This window comes from Cibotium barometz, chromosome 7, assembly GCF_041138505.1.
Source record: "Cibotium barometz isolate CiBa-2024 chromosome 7, ASM4113850v1, whole genome shotgun sequence".
Lineage (NCBI taxonomy): Eukaryota > Viridiplantae > Streptophyta > Polypodiopsida > Cyatheales > Cibotiaceae > Cibotium > Cibotium barometz.
The window spans coordinates 55,823,364-55,843,962 of record NC_141052.1 but is presented as its reverse complement, the minus strand read 5'-3'; the positions used below and the strand labels follow the sequence as shown (position 1 = coordinate 55,843,962).

Below are 20,599 nucleotides of genomic sequence, written 5' to 3'. Positions count from 1 at the left end.
CAAAGCTTTGTGTCATGGGGAAGATCAAGAGTTTCTTGGTCAATGGCTCTTACCTCTGAAATGTCAAAGCATGTGTTCGATAGTCTTTGTGAAGATATATCCTTTGATGCTATGTGTCAAGATGTCCATATGGACGTAATCCAGATGAAATGTACTTTTGATTGGAGTTCTTTTGGAGAGGGAGGGCTGAGTGATAACAAGTTTTCTTGGCAATGGTGTTGTGTGCCACTTAATACAGGTATTGAAACTTGTGGGACCTTTGGTGAGCTTCCAAATGCCATTACAAGGACCAAAGCTTGTGAACCCAATGTTTGTGATAGGTTTCTTACTCTGCCATATGACCAAGGAAAGGAGCTTAAGCTTCAAGATTTACAAGGACCCAAAGTGTTTAAGCCAGAAGGATGGATTCACTCAGACACCTATTCAGAACATGTTTGTGAAGAAGCATCTCAAGCACTTTTATATGTCAAGGAGGAAGAAGAAGAAGCTTTGGAATACCACACACAGGATGGGTGTGTTGGCAATGAGCGGGATGAGATCATGCAGCTTGTGAATGAAGGGGATTTATCAAACGAGGTTGAGGATGTTCCTTATAAAGACCGAAGTGTTGTAGTGCCATGTGTCTGAACTGAAGATCATACACAGCATCAATACCAATGAAGAACCAGATTTCAAGATTGCTGTTGCTCAATCATCATCAACTTTTTTTCTCGACTCCAAGGATTCCTATGATGCAATCTTATTGTCTATAGGATGAAGTATACTTGACTTATCACTGAAGGTTGCTGGACATGAATGTCTCAGTAGGCTAGGGGGGTAGGCAAAACATGCTAGGAGTGTAGCCACCAAGGGTGCCCAAATGGACTGTCCACCTGTAGCCACCAAGGGTGCCCACATGGGCTGTCCACCAAGATGCCCACATGGTGGACTATCCACCGCAGCAACGGGCCGTCCACCACAACGTGACTGTGTGGCAGTGAGTGAACGGAGGTGCCAAGTATTGGGATCATCAAGTGGAGACGCACCACCACAACGGACACAAGGAGGTGTGTTGAAGGCTCCAATGGCACCGACTGACACTCCACTGGCATCTCCAGAGATAGGAGATTCCACCAAAGGCTATGCTGCCACCAATGGCATCCACCAAAGATAGGAGATGCAACTAACTCGACCTCAGGCATATATGGCCCCTCATCCCATCTTGGAGGACATCCTTATCCTGCATCCCTATCTCACTTGGAGGATATCTTTATGCTCATGCATACCACTGTACCTGTTTTTGTAAACCCCCCTGTTCTCTCATCAGCTTGAGCTATGTCATCCTCTTCACTGTGACCTCTGCTGAGTGTGCACGGTACAATGAAGGATATATATCAGTGTTCTCTGAGTATTGCAAGTGTTCTCGTTCCTTCCATAGTCTCATCTCTCCTTGTCTTGTGTTCCGCTACATAGTGTCTTTTGTGTTGCACCGTGAGCATCAAGGACTCCAGACATACTGTCCAGAGAAGAGCCACCACGTAGTGTGCCAGGCAGCCAGCCCCGCTACAGGTACACTAAAATTTGGCACACCCGGTGGGACTCTCGAAACTGGGAGTCCTTTCCATGTTGTGTCCTCTGCGTTGCTTCTCTTTCCGTGTTGCTTCCTCTCTGCATGCCGAATACACGCTCCCGTGGTAGTCTGGTGAGCCCATCCAAAAATCCTCTCTCAATACGCTGCGACAATCGGAAGACGTTCAGCTACTTGCCAGCCAGGGAACCTCCTCCACCCCTTCCTATGGAGGCTAACCTTGGTAACCCCACCCTTGGCAACGCGGGAGGCCAAGACAACCCTCTTGGTCCAGCCAATCCTCTTGGCACAGAACCCTTTCCACGGTGTTGGGCCGAGTCAACGTCAAGCTTCCCACCTTCAAAGGATCGTCCACTGAGGATGTGGATGACCACATCCGACGGTTCATCTCCATTTGTAAGAGCCAAGGTCTTGAGCGGGAGGATGCCTTCTTGGTGCTCTTTCCGTCCACTCTCCAAGGTTCTGCAGAAAAGTGGTTCAGTCAGTTTCCAGTCGACCACTTTACAGACTTGACCACTCTGAAGGACACCTTCCTCCGGACCTTCCATCCTGGTAACTATGAGGACTGTATTCTCCAAGAGCTTTGGAAGCTCCAACTGCTACCAAGGGAGAGAGTGTCGAAACTCATGACTCAGACCACAGTGCTGTGGCCCGCTTACCGACTTACCCTGGCGACTTCATGAAGTGTAGCTTCTAGTAAAAAGCCACCCCTTCCAAATCATAGCTGGCCAACTCTACAAGGCTAGTCATGATGGTGTTTGACACAGGTGCGTCAATCCTCATGAAGTGCCACACTTGGTCGAAGATGCACACTCCGGCCCTCGTGGCTGTCACTATCTCGGCCACATCTCTGGCGCCCTTCTGTTCCAACATGGCCTATGGTGGCCCACCATGTTCAAAGATTCTATTTATTTTGCAAAATCTTGTGACACTTGCCAAAGGTGTGGGCCCAAACCCAACTGTCAAACTGGCCCCTCCAGATTTCCCTCGCTTGGTCTCCATTTGAAAAATCTTGATTTCATGGGGCCCATCGACCCAGTGGCACACCCTAGCAGATGTAGATACATTCTTGTCTCGCCATTGATTATGCGACCAAGTGGGCAGAAGCCCAAGCCACCAAGGATTGCACGGCCAATACAGTGGCTCGTTTCTTTAATGAGCACATCCTTGCCCGCTTTGGTTGCCCTTTGGAAATCACCACTGATGAGACAGAGGTTCCCACTTCGTCAATGAGAACATCACCACCTTACTAAGAAGCTATAAGATTTTCCACTGCAAGTCATGTGCTTATTACCCCCGGGCCAATGGGTAGGCGGAAAGCACCAACAAGGTGCTCTGTCACTTATTACTCCGCAAGATGTGCCATCAACATCCCAGTCTCACTGGTCAGAGGCCCTTCTCAACACCTTGTGGCTTACATAACCGCTTTCAAAGCCACTACACGCCACAACCCCTTTCAGGTGGTTCACAGCTTGGAGGCCGTTCTACCCTTCGAATTCAACCAAGGGTCATATAGGGTAGGAACCTCCCACCACGATGACACCACCCACAGTGCTTCAATGCTCCGCCTGACCATTCTGGACGAAACCCGGGCACTGGCCAGCCAGGCCTTGGAGAGGTGGAACAAAACAGAAGGAAAGCATGGCATGACCGCCATCTCGGGAGGCCCCAGTTTCAGGACGACCAACTGGTCTTGGTGTACCAGGCCCGCTATTTGAAACAGGCAAAGAAGCTCGTTCCGTCTTGGGAAGGACCATACCTCATTCACCAAATTCTTCCTCATGAAGCCGTGCAACTCCTCACCTTGGACGGTCTACTTCTCCCACTAGTCAATAGCTCCAGGAATCAAAGCTTATCGCCCCGCAACCCCTCTTGTAGCTTTTTCTTCCCCATAGCTCAACCCCTTCTTCAAAAACAAAAAAAAAAAGCCCGGTTCATCCACAACCCCTTTTGTTCGTCCATCAACCCTCATTCCCCAACTAGTACGCCCATCCACTAGCCACTCCTTTCACCCTCTGCGAGGACATCAAGCTCCAATTTTGGGAGGTCCTCCGGGCGGTCCGCTTCCACCCCATGGCGCCATCAACTAATATCCAAGTTCTACCGCCTTCTCTCTGTCTCACCCTTTCATTCCCCCTTGTTCATCCCATTCCATCGGCCTAACCACCCCTCTTGGCGGACATCCTCAACCCCTTCTGGGCGGACATTCTTACAACCTTTATTTCACCTCTTGGCGGCCATCATCTCACCCACTCACCCCTCTCTAACGACGGATATCCTCTCCACCTCAACCGTACACACCTTCCCCCTCTCTTGCAACCATCCTCCCCTCACAACCTTCAACTTCATAGCGGACATCCCCTAACCTTCACCTTTTGACGGCCATCCTCTCCATTCAACCTCACCTCACTGTCTGTCCTGTCCACCTCAACCAACCCCCTCGCAGACATCACCCCCCACTCACCCCCTCGCGGACGTCGTCAACCCCTTCTAGCGGACATCCTTACAAACTTTATTTCATCTCTTGGCGGCCGTCCTCTTGTCCTCTCACCCACTCACCCCTCTCTAGCGGATATCCTCTCCACCTCAACCGTACACACCTTCCCCCTCTCTTGCGACCATCTTCCCCTCACAACCTTCAACTTCATAGCGGACACCCTCTAACCTTCACCTTTTGACGTCCATCCTCTCCATTGAACCTCACCCCACTGTCCATCCTCTCCACCTCAACCCACCGCCTCGCGGACGTCTTCACCCCCTCGCGGACGTCTTCACCCCCTTCTGGCCGACATCGGTATAACCTTCCCTTTTGGCGGCCATCCTCTCCATCTAACCCTCACCTCCTAGCGGACATCCTCTCTTCCCTTCCCAACCCCCTAGCAGACCTCCTCTTGCGAACCACCTCTCACCTCAAACTCACCTCACTGGCGGACATCCTTGCCACCTCACCTTCCCTCACTCACGCGGACATCCTCCCCATATCACCTTCTCTCACTCTCGCGGACATCCTCACCACCTCACCTCACTCCTCTCTCATGGACATCCTTGCTGCCTCACCTTTCCTGGTGGACGTCCTCTCCACCGACCCCCCCCCCTCACAGACATCCTCTCCACGTCAACTTTCCCTAACAGATATTCTTGCCACCTCACCTCACTCCACTCTCATGGACATCCTCGCCACTTCATCCCCCTTGGCGGATGTCCTCTCGGACTTCCACACCTCAACCCCCCACTCCACGGACATCCTCACCACCTCACCCCCCCTGCCAGACGTCCTCTCGGACTTCCTAAGGCCTTAAGGTTGAGGCCTTGAAAAGCCTCATCAAGCTTTTCGTTCCAAGAGATCGGACAATTGGACTATCTTCCTCTACCCTTAAGGAGGTCCGTGAAAGGTACAGTTAACTACGAATAATCCCTCACCGACTTCTTAAGAAAGATGGTGAATCCCAAAAACACCCAAAGTTGCCTTACAATATGAAGAACCGACCAATCAAAAATCTTATATATCCGCTCAAGATCTATGCTCATCCCATCTCGAGAAATCCGATGTCCTAGAGATATACGAGTTCTCTTTTGAAGAACTCACACTTCGTACACTGTGCATATGACTTCTCCCGTCACAAAATCTTCAGGACGTTCGACGTGCTCCTCCAGAGTATGACTGTATATCAAGATATTTCTAGAAACACACAACCACAAATTTTCCTAAATAATCTCTAAAGAAGTCATTTATCATCTGAGCATTCGTGAGCCCAAAAGGTAACATGAAACACTCGTAATGGCCATACGTTCCGTCTAAAAGATGTCTTCCTCAGCTATTCGTATCTAGTGATAACTAGTATGAAGGTCAATCTTCATAAAATAGGAAGCTTGGTACAACCTATCAATGAAATCATTTGCTCTGGAAAGGGGATATCTATCCTTGATCGTAACTTTGTTCAACTTTTTATAGTCGACACATTCTCCAACTTTTGTCCTTGTGCTTCAGAAGTTTTTCTTTTTCGAGAAAAGATCCTTTCGTTAGTTATATAAAAACGCCTGTAGGGCTACAAAAGATCCTCTCCTGCTCATAAGACAACAGAGCAGAGATCCAAGCAAGGCAGCTAGGGAGACTCTCCCTAGGTGCAGAAAAGTACAAATATCAGTACAAAGAACTGAGGGGCTATATCATACAATAGGAGGGGGGAAAAGCCAAACAGGTGGCCTGTAGTGCCAGCGGGGGGAACCCGCGTGTAGGGTATAGAAGGGGCCGCTGCGCCAACTGGTGTGAAAGGCCTGGCGCCGCAAGATCGCCTCATCCGGATGCGGTCATATTGTCCTTGCAGGGTGTGGATCAACTCCTGCCAAATCCCCCGAACAGTCTCTGCTGGTGGCTCCAGTCTCCCCTCAAAGGCCCTGAAACACCGGGCTCTCCAAGTGAACCAGATGGTGAGGCTGTTGACGAGCTCCCATCGTAGATCCCTCTCCTGTGTCCAGTCGGCGGACGAGAAATCCGGTGAAGGAACCAGGCGAGGCTGGCCCCTAATGAATTTGATGGTCTGGCTGTCCTGCTCCGTCTCATAGCCCATAGCAGGCCCTGACGAAGTCGACCAAGCAGCGGCACCCCACATATTCATATCCTTTGGAGAGAGAGGGGGGCCAGAATGCGCAGCATCCGCAGCCAAATCTGCTGCGCCTGAGGACAGTCCCATAGGCAATGTCTCTGTGTCTCCATAGGGTGGCCGCATCGGATGCAGGCCACCGGAAGACCGCTGTAGACAAGCCAGGTGCCAACTGCAGAGCCCCTGTGGGCGACCAGCCACTGGAAAGTTGAGATCCTGCATGCCTGTCGACTAGCCCAGAGCCTGGTCTAAAAATCCTCCAGGAACTCCTGTTAGAGTCCCTGTAGCCGCCAATGCTCCGATGCAGCTGGAGAGACCATCCTCCTCGCCATCAAAATATGTCGCCCCAACCGAAGAGTATACTGGAAAAAGGTGATTTCTGTGGCCTCGGGGGATGCATAAGGATCATGCCACTCGTACTCGCCAGGGTCCCACTGGAGCCGGGCCAAGGGGCGCGCTGCATATGCCCATATGCGCCAATTAGAGTCCACATCTGCAGGGTTTGGGTCAATATGCCACTTCCGAGAAGCAGCAGCCACTACCCGTATCCTCTGAAAAATGCACTCTGCAACCAAAGGCGACTCCACCTCCACTCTCTGAAGTCTGCTCTCATCCTGGATCTCATAGTAGAGGCATCTACCATCCTCACTGCAAGCTCTGACAGCAATCAGGATCTCCAACTGTGTAAAGGCTCCCATCCACCGTGGGGCCACTGGCTCGAGAGGCGTGAACCACTCCTCTGTGTGAGTGCCTACTGAATGTCATCCCTCATAATCAGCCCCCCTCTGAAGTGACTCAGCCTCTCCACTTGGATCTCCTCTGGGAGACTGCAGAAGGCCTGCCAGTCTCCAAAACTACGTGCTGGGCCTGCCGCCAATGGTCCCCAGGCTAGACGAGGCCGAGAACCCAGCATATGACCCTGCTCTGTGCGAACCGCTGGGCTCCAGATGAGCGGCTGTCTGGCCCACTCCTCATCACAAGAAGGAAGTCTCTAAGAGAGTACCGGTCTCAGCAACTCCCAAGCTCGCAGGATGCTCAAGGCAAATCTGTCCTCCCATCCTCTACTAGGCCTGTCCTCTAAAGATCCATCGTATCTTTGGTGCCCAAGTGTCCCCTGCTGGGGGAGCCCGAGCCTGCAGCCGCTACAAAAGAAGCTCTTTCCAAGGCTCAGCGCCTGGAAGCAGCCCCCGAACAATAAGCTTCCCCAGTAAGGCTCTACTCTGATCAACTGGATCTATGATGCCCAAGCCCCCCTGGGCCAGCGGAAGTGAAGCGACCTTAGCCCGGGCTGGCTGACCATCCCGCCCGGACCAAAGAAAGTTCACGATCAGCCTCTGTACCTGGCTGATGCAAGAGCTCGAGAAGATCCAGCAAGACGTGATGTACCACATGGTCGCTAAAAGCACCTGATTTGCCACCACCACCCTCCCAGCCAAGGATAGCCGAGCTGTACTCCAATACAAAAGCTTCTTCCGAATGCTCAGAAGAAGCGGGGCAATCTGCTGCTTAGGTGACAAATCTAGTCCAATTTGGCATCCCAAATACCGCACTGCTGTGCCAAGAGGAATCCATCTAAAACCCGGGTCTGGGCTCCGTGCGCCGGAGTGGGAGCGCTACTGATCCAAAAGGCCACTGTCTTGCGCCAATTGATCAATGCTCCCGAAGCTGCACTAAAAACCTGAAGCGACTGCTCTGCCCTCTGAAGATTGGCCTCCTGGCCATGCAAAAATAAACCCGTGTCATTAGCAAACTCAGCATTGAGCAGGTCCTCCCCCCGGACTGGAAGCTGGAATCCTCTCAAACCAACCTCCTCTGCCGTCAGATACATGCTCATAGCCTCAGCAAAGAAGAGAAAAAGAAACGGGGCGAGAGGACACCCCTGACGGACTGATCTGGTCAACTCAAAACTCGGCCCCCGTCCTCCTGCCATCAGCACCTGGCTACGACCTGTGGAATATAGAGCCGCCACTCCTCGAATCCAAACTGGCTCAAAGCCCAGGCGAAGCATAGTGCCCTCTAAGAAACTCCAATCGACTCGATCGTATGCCTTCTCAAAATTGAGAAGCATCACGACCAGGTCCTCACCGAGAAATCTAGCTCGGGCCGTCGCCTCCCAGAAGGTGAAAATGTTGTCAAGGATACTACGCTCCTTGACGAATCCTGTCTGGGTAGCATGAATCAACTCCCCCAGGAAGGGCTGGATCCTCAAACTCAAGGCCTTTGCTAAGACCTTGTAGACAGTATTGAGGATCGTAATAGGTCTCCAATGCCGAATATCATCTGATACTCCCTCCCCCTTGGGGATAAGAAAGATCAAGCCCTCTGAAAAGCTCTGTGGCATCGCCCCAGTGTCCAAAACATACTGAAAGCCCTTGCGGAGGCCTGGCCCCAAAAGGTCCCAATAGCGCATAAAAAAGGCAGGCGTCAATCCGTCCTCCCCAGGGCAACTATGGTGCGGAAGGACCCTCAAGGCCTCAGCAAGCTCAACCTCTGAAAGAGGCTCACCCAGAACTGTACGCATACGATCTGTGACCCTCCTCTGCACATGGGCCCACACAGTCTGTGTGCAAGCATCCCGAGCCTCAGTGGCTGGCTCCGCTGAAAGCAGGTCTCTATAGAACTCAGTGGCAATGGCTCTGATCTCCTCGGGCTCAGTGGCTACCGATCCATCCTGCCTCCTGAGCTGGCGGACTCCTGCTCGAGCATGGCGAGGTCCAGTGATCTCAAAAAACTCTCCAGTCACTCTATCACCAAGCTGCGTCCACTGAGAGGCCTGGCGACGATATTAGAACTCATGTCTTTGCTTCTCTGCCTCTCTAACCTCCTGGCGTGCCTGGCTCAGCTGGGACGCCACCCACTCACATGTAGGCTGCTGCTCCTGAAGGCGCTGAAGCGAAGCAAGGCTACGTCTCAACCGACGCTTCCGCTCACGTGTCTCTCCCAGCCGTGTCAAGGCTGCAGCGTGCAAAAAAGAGGTGAGCTCGATGAGTCCCTGGGCACACTGGCCTGCTGCATCCTGGTCAGAGCTCTGGCTATCATGCCATATCCTCTCAATGTCCTCAGCGAGATTAGGATCTGTAAGTACCCTCTCTGGGATCCTCAACTACAAGCTGGTCTCTCGTGTCCTCTCCTCAAGTGTGGCGCATGGTCTGAAAAAGAGGTGCCAGCAAGAATGCCAACGGAGCCCCCTAGCTCCCCTAACCTGTCGCCCACATAGAAGCGATCAATCCGTGATAGATTAGTCCCTCTCTGCCGGCGATCCGACCGAGAGAAACTTAGACTGTCCTGAGAGCGGGAGAAAGCCTCATGCTGCCATGCATCAGTGATCCTCAGTGTCATGCAAAATCGCTCCCAAGCTGCAAGCTCCGTGCCGTGCAGCACTGTAACATGACTGCCTCCCACCCTATCGGCCGGGTCCTCAAGCATGTTGAAGTCTCCCCCGACACACCAATGTGCGGCCTCTGGCAATGCATCCGTAACCTGGGTCTAGAACTCTGCTCTGGCACTAGCATGGTTGGGCGCATAGACATTGAGCACGCCAAAGAGCTCATCATGCATCCTCTGAATGACATACTGTGCTCTACCAGGCACAATGATCCCGCGATCCACAATGGCCTGCCGCCATACATCCGCAATGACCATACATACTCTTCCCTGCCCACCCAAGGGGCCAAACCTTGCAGACCAAAAGGTTTCCCATCTACCAGGCATCACCGAACCGTATCTCCGGATCCTGCTCTCACCCAAATGGTGCTCCTGCATCATCAAAATATCAATACTGTCCCTAACCAGGCATCTCTGAAGCCCCTGCCTCAAGCAACCACGATAACGTATATAGTGTGCGCCGCCAAGGCCCTGTACATTCCATGAGATGATCCTCATGGATGGCCTGCTGAGGTGGAGGCTATCTCAGCCGTACGGCGGGTCTTCGCAACAAGCGGCTTGGATGGAGAATAGTCCCTATCCGAGCGGCTGCGAATCTGCCCACCCGGTGTGTTGCAAGAATCTCGGACCAGGCGCCAGTGGCTGTGTCCCATGGCGACTGCCTCCCGCTCAGACAAAGCAACCTCGTGTATGCATACATATCCAGGGTCGCGTGCTAAGTTTGCCACTATGCGAACCACCAAATGTCGAATCCCGGAGGCATCCACACTCCCGGGATCAAAGAAAAAATGAGCCAACTCCCATAGTCGGCCTATCACGTCTGTCACCTCTAGATCGCTCACATGGTGAGAAAACTCAACTGCCCGAGTCTTCAAAGTGCTAAGAGCGAGATCCATAGTCCACTCCCGGTCGCTAGGGCCATAGAGAGGGAATGAGAAGGCCACCGCTGAATCAAGTGCCTCCTCCCCTGGGGCCGGAGGTATCACTACATGAACTCTGATGGGTGCTAGCTCATGGGGGCCCTCCGCTCCAAAAAGCCGTGTGAAGGAATAATCAAAAGCCTCCGAGCGCTGTCTAGTGTCGAGACGACTCAACCGACTGCGGATAGAGGATATCCGTGAATCCCGAATCGGCATGGTAAGTCTCCTCTGCGGTGCTCGAGCAAGGTCGGTGCTCAGTGTCCGCCGGACTGCAGGTGAGCGCTAGGGAACTGCCAGGGCCTCCAAGGGAGCTGAGGCGAGCGGGGGGAGAAGGGGGCGGAGAAGGAGCCGCTGCCAAGACCGGAGCGGGGACGGGAGGAGGCGAAGGTGGAAGTGAGGCGGGAGGGGGGGATGGGGGCAGGGGAGGGGGTCCTGGCATCTCCTGGTCCTCAGTCGGCGCTGGGGTCTCCTCCTGTAGGGGAGCAAAGCTGTTCCTCACGGGGAACCCAGTGATACTGAGACTGTGGCTGCTGCTGCATCGGTCTCTGGGTGTGCTGCTGGGGCTGTCTCCCTCGACGGCGCCCCTATCCAGGCTGCCACTCCGAGGTCTCTGTGGGCTGAGCAGGTGTCCCGGAGGCTGCCTGCCGAGCCGCATCTGTGGGCGGGCCATCGGGGGCTGCTGCGGTGAAGGTCGGGGTCTCCTGCGAGGGCAGAGGCCTTGGCCAGGTGGCCGCTAGGGGATATGCAGCTCTTGCGAGACTTGAGCGACAGTGCTTTCAGGCCTACTTCTAGGAACTGTATGCCAAGAGATGGTGTTTTGACACCTTAGTGACACCTGCAGCGATGTTAGGGCACCTTTTTGGGGCCCCAATCTTAGTGCAGAGGATTGGAGGAGGGTGGAGAGGCTACAGATTATGATGTATTCACGTATGATCAGGAGTAAACCATCAGTGCCTCATGCCATTGTTCTAGCAGAGTTTGCAGCCTCCTTGCTAGTTGTGGATGCCTTGTTCCCGAGGGTCTATAGTTTTGAGCAGAGATAGGCTCCCCATGCTGGAACTCGAGTCATCCCGCCGCCTCCTAGCAGAGGTAGGACACATGCAAAACTTGAACGTCCAGGATCTTGCCCACATCTGCAAGAAGGCGGGCCTGGAGAAGATCCCGGATCTCCCCTCTGCTGGGGCGAGTGCTGACTATACGGCAGATGGTGGAGTGTGCCTGGAGGCGTTCCACCTCTGCGGCGAGGCTCGCTTCCTCTTCTGGCAAAAGAGAAAGCCTGATGGGGGTATCCTCAGGGGCGGGCGAGGGGGCTGCGGGAGAGTCCCTCTGAGGTGGGGCGAGAGGAGCCTCCATCAGAGTCTGAAGCTATGTCGAAGGCAGAGCGAATGCGGAGAGTCCTGCAAGAACCGAGCTGCACACAAAGGGCGAAGGGGGAAGGTGGAAGGCAAAAAAAAAAACCCCAGGCGACGGAAAAAACAGAAAGAAGGGGAGGGGGGGGGAAGGCGGTGAAGACAAAAAAAGACCCCCGGGGGGGGGGGGGGGGGGGGGGGGGGGCGAAAAGGGGGGGGGGACGGCTTGCGGAGGGGGGGCGGGGCGCTGAAGAAGGGAGGGGGGGCGCGAAGGAGAAGAGCAGGGGGGCGGCGGGCGCTACAGCGCTGGGGCGCACAAGCAAACCAGGCGGGGGAGGGGGAACATACGCGAGGGCAGGCAGGGGGGGGGGGGCAGACGCGTGGGCGGGAAGGGGGGGAGGGCGTGCAGGCAGCAGCGCGAGCAGGAGGGGGCTTCAGTGAGCTTTCCGGGATTTACTTCATCTATCTTAAGAGCATGTATGTGCTTCAGAAGTATTGGTGGCCCCCAAAGAGATTTACTGTCCCATTCTAAGATATTCCGACAACTGTCGGGCAATCTCATCCTCTTTCACTGGCTCATCTTGTAAGGTGCAATTCTCACGCTGAGACCTTGGAACTAATTCAATCTTATGATCAACCGACGGATTGGGGCAGAAGATCATGAGGTAACTCAGCCGGGAAAACATCGACAAACTCTACCCTGATGTTCTCTAAAGCCTGTGTCTCCCATACATCAAGACTAACTGAATTAAACTCACAATTATGACATGGTATATTTGAACACATTGGAACACTTCACAACTAGAATGCTTTACTATATTACGAAGTTCAACTGAGTTTACAAGTGGAGGGGATGAGACATCAAAATCACCCTATAGACAAAACTAGACACCATCCATGACAAAAGATAGCTTATGACCCTTCCAATCTATCTATACATCGTGGTTATGATACCACTCTTTACCTATTAATTGTTGGGATATATTGGTGCCTCAATGTGTGTGAACAGCCCTTCAAAAGGCTTAGATGTGTGTAAGTGTGTCATAGTGTGTGAACCCACCCTTATATGGATAAGGGTGCATTAAATAAGGGTCAAAGGGTTTGGCATATTGAAAGGGCTATATATGTAAAGGCCTTGTACTTCATTTGATATTATCAATCAATCAAATCCTTGTCGTGCAACACCTCTCACTTTAGCATCTCTTTCACTCTCTCTCTCTCTTTCACAGCATGGCCTAGACATGGATCATCTACCACCATTCCAGTATGACAGGGATGCACCACATATCCGTCTCTCTCATAGTGAGAGGAACAGAGTATTGAGACAGGATCTATGGCAGCTCTATACACGAGAGACATGGATATCGCCTACACAGCCTCTTCCACCGAAGATGCTATACTACAGAGATCACTTCATGAGTATCACTGATGATGGATTTATAGAGGCCTAGATACATGGAGGGCTTTTTACCACACGGCTCCCGAGTGGCTATTGGTCAGCTCAGAGTTTCATCACACCGATTGGAGATTAAGACTGGCAGAGCAGCACGGATCCCCCGAGAGGAGAGGGTATGCAGATTGTGCAGAGAGGAGGTGGAGAGTGAGGAGCATTATGTATGCAGATGCAGAGCATATACAGCCATCAGAGAGAGATATCCCATTTTATTCAGAGAGCCACATTCCCTACGCCAGATCTTTGAGGCAGCAGACCAGCGCATACTGGGGAGATACATTCTAGACATACAGCGCCACAGAGAGACATTATTACAGGCTCAGACAGCTCCAGAGGGGGGGCGACAGACACAGATTACTACATTTTTTCAGAGATCCATACCCCTCCCAGTCCCTACACGGCAGGGAATTACTCTCCAGAGAGCAGAGACACTTAGAGCCCGCAGGAGACAGAGGACACCTGGCTTTCGGACACCACGCCTATACCGGAGAGAGATGACAGAGATCAGAGCCCAGTTTCACAGAGAGGGTGCGGAGCGACTGGCTCGCTTCAGAGCACACCCAGGCATGTTCTTCAGGGAGCTGTGGACACCCCCTTCACTGATGTATACCATTTTATACCCCCAGTATGGTACAGGATGGAGCTAGCTAGGTTGCATATCATGATTGTATACTCCATGCATATAGCTTTGCATTCTCCTAGTAATAGAGCTCCATCCCCTGCACACCCAGATTCAGCTTTTTTATTCAGTACTTTTTCATTTTGTTGGGATGACAGAGGATACCCCATACATGTACTCCGATTTGTCTCATAGGCCGAGTTCGGTCTTTTGGAAGACGTTAATAAAATCTTTCTTTCTTTCTTTCTCTCTCCCCTTCCATCATATCCATGGCTACCTCCTTTGAAACACCATAGTTAGTAGGCTGTACCAACAATTGGTATCAGAGCTAGTTTTCACTCTGTGTTAGGGTTTCTCCATCTTCCACTCCTACTTTGTTGTCCCGGCTTGGTGACACCTCTTGCACGCCGCTTTGGTCCACCGGCACTGCTGCACGTATCTACCACTTGCCCAATCCATTGCTTTTCTATAAGGTTTTATAAACCTTATCAAAATCGTCCTTCAGTCGCACGCCGTGAGCACTGTCTACACCTACGTGCTTCTTAGCCTCTCCAGCAACTCGGGTGCTTCGCTTCTATGCCTTGACCTTCTTGCTAGCCCTCGGGAGTATTCGACTGGAACCTCCGCTAGCCAGTCACAAAGGCTTTTTCTTAAGCCTTAATATATTAATGCTATTAAGCCTTAGCACTAAGGCTTATTAAAGCCTTCGATTGCAACCTTCGAAGTAGCTCGCCAGTCCCCGTCAGAGCTCGCCCGCCGGCATGTGAACCTGCCTCAGCGACCTGCAGAGCGACCACCTCCTTGGCCTGTCATCAGCATCTTCATCATCAAAAGAAACTGAAAATCCTCTGCAAAACAAAAAAGAAAAAGAAAAAAGAGATTTGAGGATTTTCAAAATTTGGTACAAAATTGTTTAATTAAAGTCTCCAACAATCAATAGAAATTGTGAGTTTTCAAATTGAAAGCCAAATTCATCAAATTGAAGCTCCTGTACTTTATAAAAATTGGGGATTTCTTGAAATGTGCTGAAAATTGTCTAATTGAAGCCTCTACAAACCCTTCAACAACATTATGGCTCTATCAACCACTACAATCGACAGGTTCTCTGGTGTTGGGTTTCCTACTTGGCAGACCAAGATGCAGCTTCTCTTAATGAGGGAGGGCGTCTGGAGCATAATCTCTGGAGATGACGATTACCCAGCAGCCAACGAGCTAGAAAAGAAAAAGCTGTGGCGACAATGCAAGGACTGAGCTATTGCACTAATTGGTCTCAGTTTGGCAGACACTCTTTTTCATCACATAGACTTCACGCAAACTGCCAAGCAAATTTGGGACAAACTAGAGACTCTTTTTGGTAACAAAATCACTAATTCTAAGGTTTTCTTGAAGTTGAAGTTCTATGATTTGAAAATGCTAGATAATGAAGAATTAAGTGATCACCTTGCCAAGTTCTACTCACTAGTTCAACAGCTCACTAGCCTTAAGTGTGAGCCTGATGATGAGGACAAGGTAGCAGTTCTTACCAAAAGTATGCAAGATGTTACCCGGTTTCAACAAACCATCGAAGTCATGCACATAGCTTCAACATCATTTGAAGATATGGTAGCCTTGCTACTTGAAAAAGATAGAAGAAACAAGGAAAGTCAAGCAAGCAGCAATGCAAACTATGACAAAGCTTTTGTGGGAGAACAGAAGTGGAGAACCAAGAAGAAGATTCAGTGCAGGTATTGCAAGAGAATGGGGCATAAGGAGGCCAATTGCTTCCAAAAGCTGGAGAAAGAGCAAGAGAAACACCATGCAAATCTTGTTGCTGAAGATCAAGAGGAACCTGTTGAAGAGGAGAATATATTTGCAGCACCGGCACAAGTCTCCCTTGATGAGGTAGACGATGAGCGGGCATTCTAGCTGCCTTTATCAATGTGTAATTCGTCAAATAAGGGTTCTCTGCCCTGGGTAGTCCCCCTAAAATTGATTGTATCTATGTGTGTTTGCCTTCAGTTTTATAAAAGGCTTCCTTTTTCTCTATTAGGAACAAGGGGGGTGACTAAGTGCTAGCCTCGCTACCTCAGTCTTACCCTGACTACCATGGCACGGGAGGTGCAGATGGTGAGGTAGGGTGGATGGGGTAGGTGGTAGCAACTTCTTTTGCTTTCGGGTCTCACCACCTTTGCTCCGAAGGGGGGATTGTTGGGATATATCGGTGCCTCAATGTGTGTGAACAGCCCCTCAAAAAGCTTAGATGTGTGTAAGTGTGTCATAGTGTGTGAACCCACTCTTATATGGATAAGGGTGCATTAAATAAGGGTCAAAGAGTTTGGCATATTGAAAGGGCTATATATGCAAAGGCCTTGTACGTCATTTGATATTATCAAAACATGGTTTCGCTCGCTTGACCTACCGTAAGGTGCTTTGCCATCTTACCCGCACGAGAATGGACACTTAACTGTTTTGTAAGACGGCATTGGAACATATAAAGCGGCCTTACTATGCACTTATTGTCAAATAGGAAAAGTCTGTAGACTTAGTGTACATAGTTGCTCAAGGCTAGTAATAGAGGCCATACAGCCTTGTGTGAAAACTAGTCTGTAACTATTTGGCCCTCCTAGCTCTATTTCACATGATGAAACCCATGCCTGGACATGAGACAGGTGGAAGAAGACATAGGGACAAGGTCCATAAGGATTGATTAAGAAAAAGCACCATTCTTGGTCAAAAAGCAAGAAAAAGCAAAAAGTCAAATAGGGTTGATTGCAAAGCCAAGAGAACCATTGGAAAGAGGAGAATGAGCCGGACCAAAAAGCTAAAAGGCACTTTCTCAAAAAGTAGCTCTAAGGCCAAAAAAGGCCTTAAAGCTAGAAAAGCAAAGCACCAAAAGTTGAGTAATATTTTATTAATAAAAGTAAAAAGAGCAAAAGCAAAGGCAAAAAGAGAAAAGCAAAGCAAAAACATGAAGGCTTTTTGTGGCAAAAAGCAGGGTCTCTTACAAGTATAAAAAGGATTGGACTTTCTCTTGTAGTACCATGAACAAGATCATTGAAGATTGAAGGAGATCGTAGAGTGTGTGTGGGCATCATTATGATCATGGAGAGCTTCTTCTTCGCCATCAACACCTTCTCCAACTTATTTTTCAGATGTACGGTTAGCCCTAGACTTGTATGGGCATATGCATGGGTGATACGGACACGTGTACGGACGTGTGTGGACAGAAAATTTCAGAAACCCTAAAAATTCCAAAAACCCTAAAAACTACTTTTTGGATGTTTTTATCGCCCAAAAACCATTAAAACAGGTTTTACATCAGTTTTCTTGCAGCGAGAAATAGCTTTTCCATGGTTTTCTTCATGGACAAGGCTATAGGAGTTGTGGAGATTACTCATGGGATGAGCGAGTGTTTCTTGGACTTGGAAATAGAGCTTGGACATGGAGAACTTGGGCATAGAGCTTGGACATGGAATGGACATGGAACATGAAGCTTGGACATAAACATGGAACTTGGACGTATAGCTTGGGCATGAACATGAAACTTGGTTATGGAACTTGGACTTGGATTTGGACTTGAACTTGGACTTGGACTTGGACTAGGATTTGGATTTGGATTTGGAGTTGGACTTGGATTTGAACTTGGACTTGGACTTGGACTTGGATTCATCATTGGATTTGGATTTGGATACTAGATTTGGTACTAGCCCGGTGAGAGATACTTCTGGGTCATCCCCGTGGTGTGCTCGGCATCGGAGATCTTGTGTGTCGACATCGACATCGGCTTAGATATCCTACATCGGCATATTTGTTTGTTTTGTATTCATTGATTGTATTGATCCTAGCCAGCGTGCCCGTGGATTGTTCCTGAATAAATTCCTGAAAGGGGGCGGGGCCTGTTCCCCGCTCAATGTGGTGTATTGTGCAAGATCCCCATTCCCTTTTCTCTCTCCCCTCTCTCTCTTTATATTTTTATCTCTTGGATATGTGGTTGAGTCTGTCACTGCACACCCCGCTGGGCTTACATAGTCACTTATATATAAGTCATTTTTGACATATATAATATAATACGAATCAATTATACAGCCATAAAAACCGGTACGGATACACCCACCTATGTCCTTGGAAGATATTCTTGTCATTAGCTATACAAATTTCAAGGAAAATTGTTTTTCTTCACAATTAATGGAGAATTAAGTACACTTATTACCCAATAGGTGTACAGCAACCCTGTCATAGGTCGTGTTCGTAGATTTCTATGCCCTAGATAGGCCTATTTCATACCAGGGAAGGACATGAGCTGAGTTCTTACAAAAAAAGGCATGAACCTACAGACGTAGAGGTGAACCTGCATACATAAGCCATGAGCTGTGAGTCTAGACACGTGAGCCGTGAAAGTCTACACGTGAACCTATAGACGTGAGCATATAGATGTGAACCGTGAGCCATGAGTCTAGACACTTGAGCCATGCGCCATGAGCCGGGCGGGGGGGGGGGGGGGGGGGGGGGAGGGGAAGAAATTGTCTGAAATACTCGGGGACTTTTGATGTGAACCTGATTTGGACTAATGGTTGGAAACAACAATACAATCAAGTGCAGCACATCAAACCAGACCTCCTCAAGCCCACCAAGTCTTCAGTCCTAGAAAACGACTAGCACTTGGGAGTGTGCTCCCAGGTAAGAAGGATAGACTCCTTCAAATTCACCTCACCGCCGAGGAGCGTTGGGAAGAAATGAGCCAACGAAACACAGACGTGAGTGGAGGAACAGTGGAACACTTGGAAATAGGAGCTGCTCCACAGTCCTCGAAACTCTGGATTTGCCAACTGGCTCTGTAAACAACGCCTTACATTTTATGAAGTAGGCGTTCAACTGCCCTATTTTTGGGTGTAGCTTTAGTGGAGGAGCAGGAGCGTGACTTGGAACCTCAAGGTTCGCTTCCACAGGAAGCGGTTAAACCATGCCCAACACCACAATGTTTCAAACATTTGGTATCAATCCTGTGCTGGGTTTATCCCAAGCAGACCATGACCAACAAGTAGCCCAACAATCATAGTTAAACGGGACATGTCTCTTTTGTCATACCACGAGGGACAAGTGTTGCATGCGCGGAAGCCATGTTGGTACTGTAAGAACAAGATGCTAATTTTAACATGATTAAGACAGAGGAGAGAGAAGAAAGAGAGAGATAGCGGGTGTCAGGTTTTCTTGTGTTTATATGATACAAAAAGGTTACCGAATGATTGTACATGCTATAGGCCCTTGGTCAACCCCTAGGGGTGACCTGTGGCCCCTTCTACATGCTAGATGATATGCTTCTTAGAATGCTGAATGTGCTTGATAATGATGCAAAACAATGACTTATGCTTACATACATGTGGGAAGTCTTGGTCAGCCACCTCTAAGTGTTGTCGGCCTGTTTCCTTGGACAAATATTACCTAAAATGCCTTCTTTAATGGTTATGCTTACTTAATGCTGCCCATACATGTTGGCCATTCACTCAAGCATTGGCCACCTTCTCCATGGGTACCTACTGGCTACTGACAGGTGACCTTGCTTTTTGGTCTACCTCAGTCTCCTCTTTCCAATGGTGCCCTTGGCTCGCGGTCAACGTTGTTTGACTTTTTGCCTTCTCCTGCTTTTTGACCAAGAATGGTACTTTTTCTTAATCAAACCTTATGGACCCTGTCCCCATGTATTCTTCCACCTATTTGGTGTCCAGGCATGGGTTTCATCATGTGAAATAGAGCTAGGAGGGCCAAATAGTGATAGCACTTCTCCTTCTCTCTCAACAAAACTTAGAGAGTGCTTAGGGAAAGATTACCAATAATGCTTCTTATTATATAAGCCTCATAGGATTAAAGAGCATGATTAGAGAGACATGACTCATAATGTGGGCATAAACATTCAATTAGCCCCACATAGGATATTATTCACACAGATAAATCCTACTCAGAGTATAGATTAGGAACTTAACACAAAGTTAACTCCTACCCAAACAAGCATCACAAAGAGCTTAACCACAAGCTAAACATGCTTCACAAAGGACTTGACCAAGAGCTAAAACAATTCCTCACATAGAGAGAGTTCCCAAGAAGGATGGCTTTGATACCATATTGGAGATTTACCACAATTCTATAAGCACTACATAAGCATGTTAAGCAACATAACAACTCTAATAGACAAAAGATGTAGTCCACAAAGGACTAGGCACATAGCCCTTTAATTCAAGTGCTAATACAAAAGTTATACAAGGTTGTTAAGAGCTCTTTGTGACCTCTCATTATATAGGGAGGATGAGAAGAGGGAACCTAACTGAATGACATCACCAATGATGTACAATGCCCTTTAAGAGCATCTAAGGCCACTTCCTACCTCTCCTCAAATAGGATGCCAACTTGACCCATGCCATGTGACTCCCTTGCCACCTAGACTCCTAAATTTGACTAGCTTATCTAGTCCTTTTACACCGTGTAAAAGCACCCACCACAAAGGTTGAAGATATACCTAAAGCTAAACCATTAATTCCAATATAGCCTTGCTGCACTAGAGCCATGGGCAGTAGAGAGACCCACAGAGGGAGGGCAGCCAACAGGTAGATTGCACAGGGGTAGGGCTGGGTGTGCAAAAGAGCTAGGGAAAAGCTGGCGCACATGAAAAAACGATAGGCCTGCAGTTTTAGATCGTTTTTTTGGTAGGAAAAGCAAGATATTTTTTTAATTCTAA

At 49.6% G+C, this 20,599-nt stretch overlaps 1 protein-coding gene across 2 annotated transcripts in view; it reads left to right on the top strand.

The window, feature by feature from the left end:
• Positions 1–20,599, top strand: part of LOC147637210 (histone-binding protein MSI1-like) — a 60,612-nt gene that overhangs the window by 37,561 nt on the left and 2,452 nt on the right. The gene's annotated exons all lie outside the window — the stretch shown is intronic.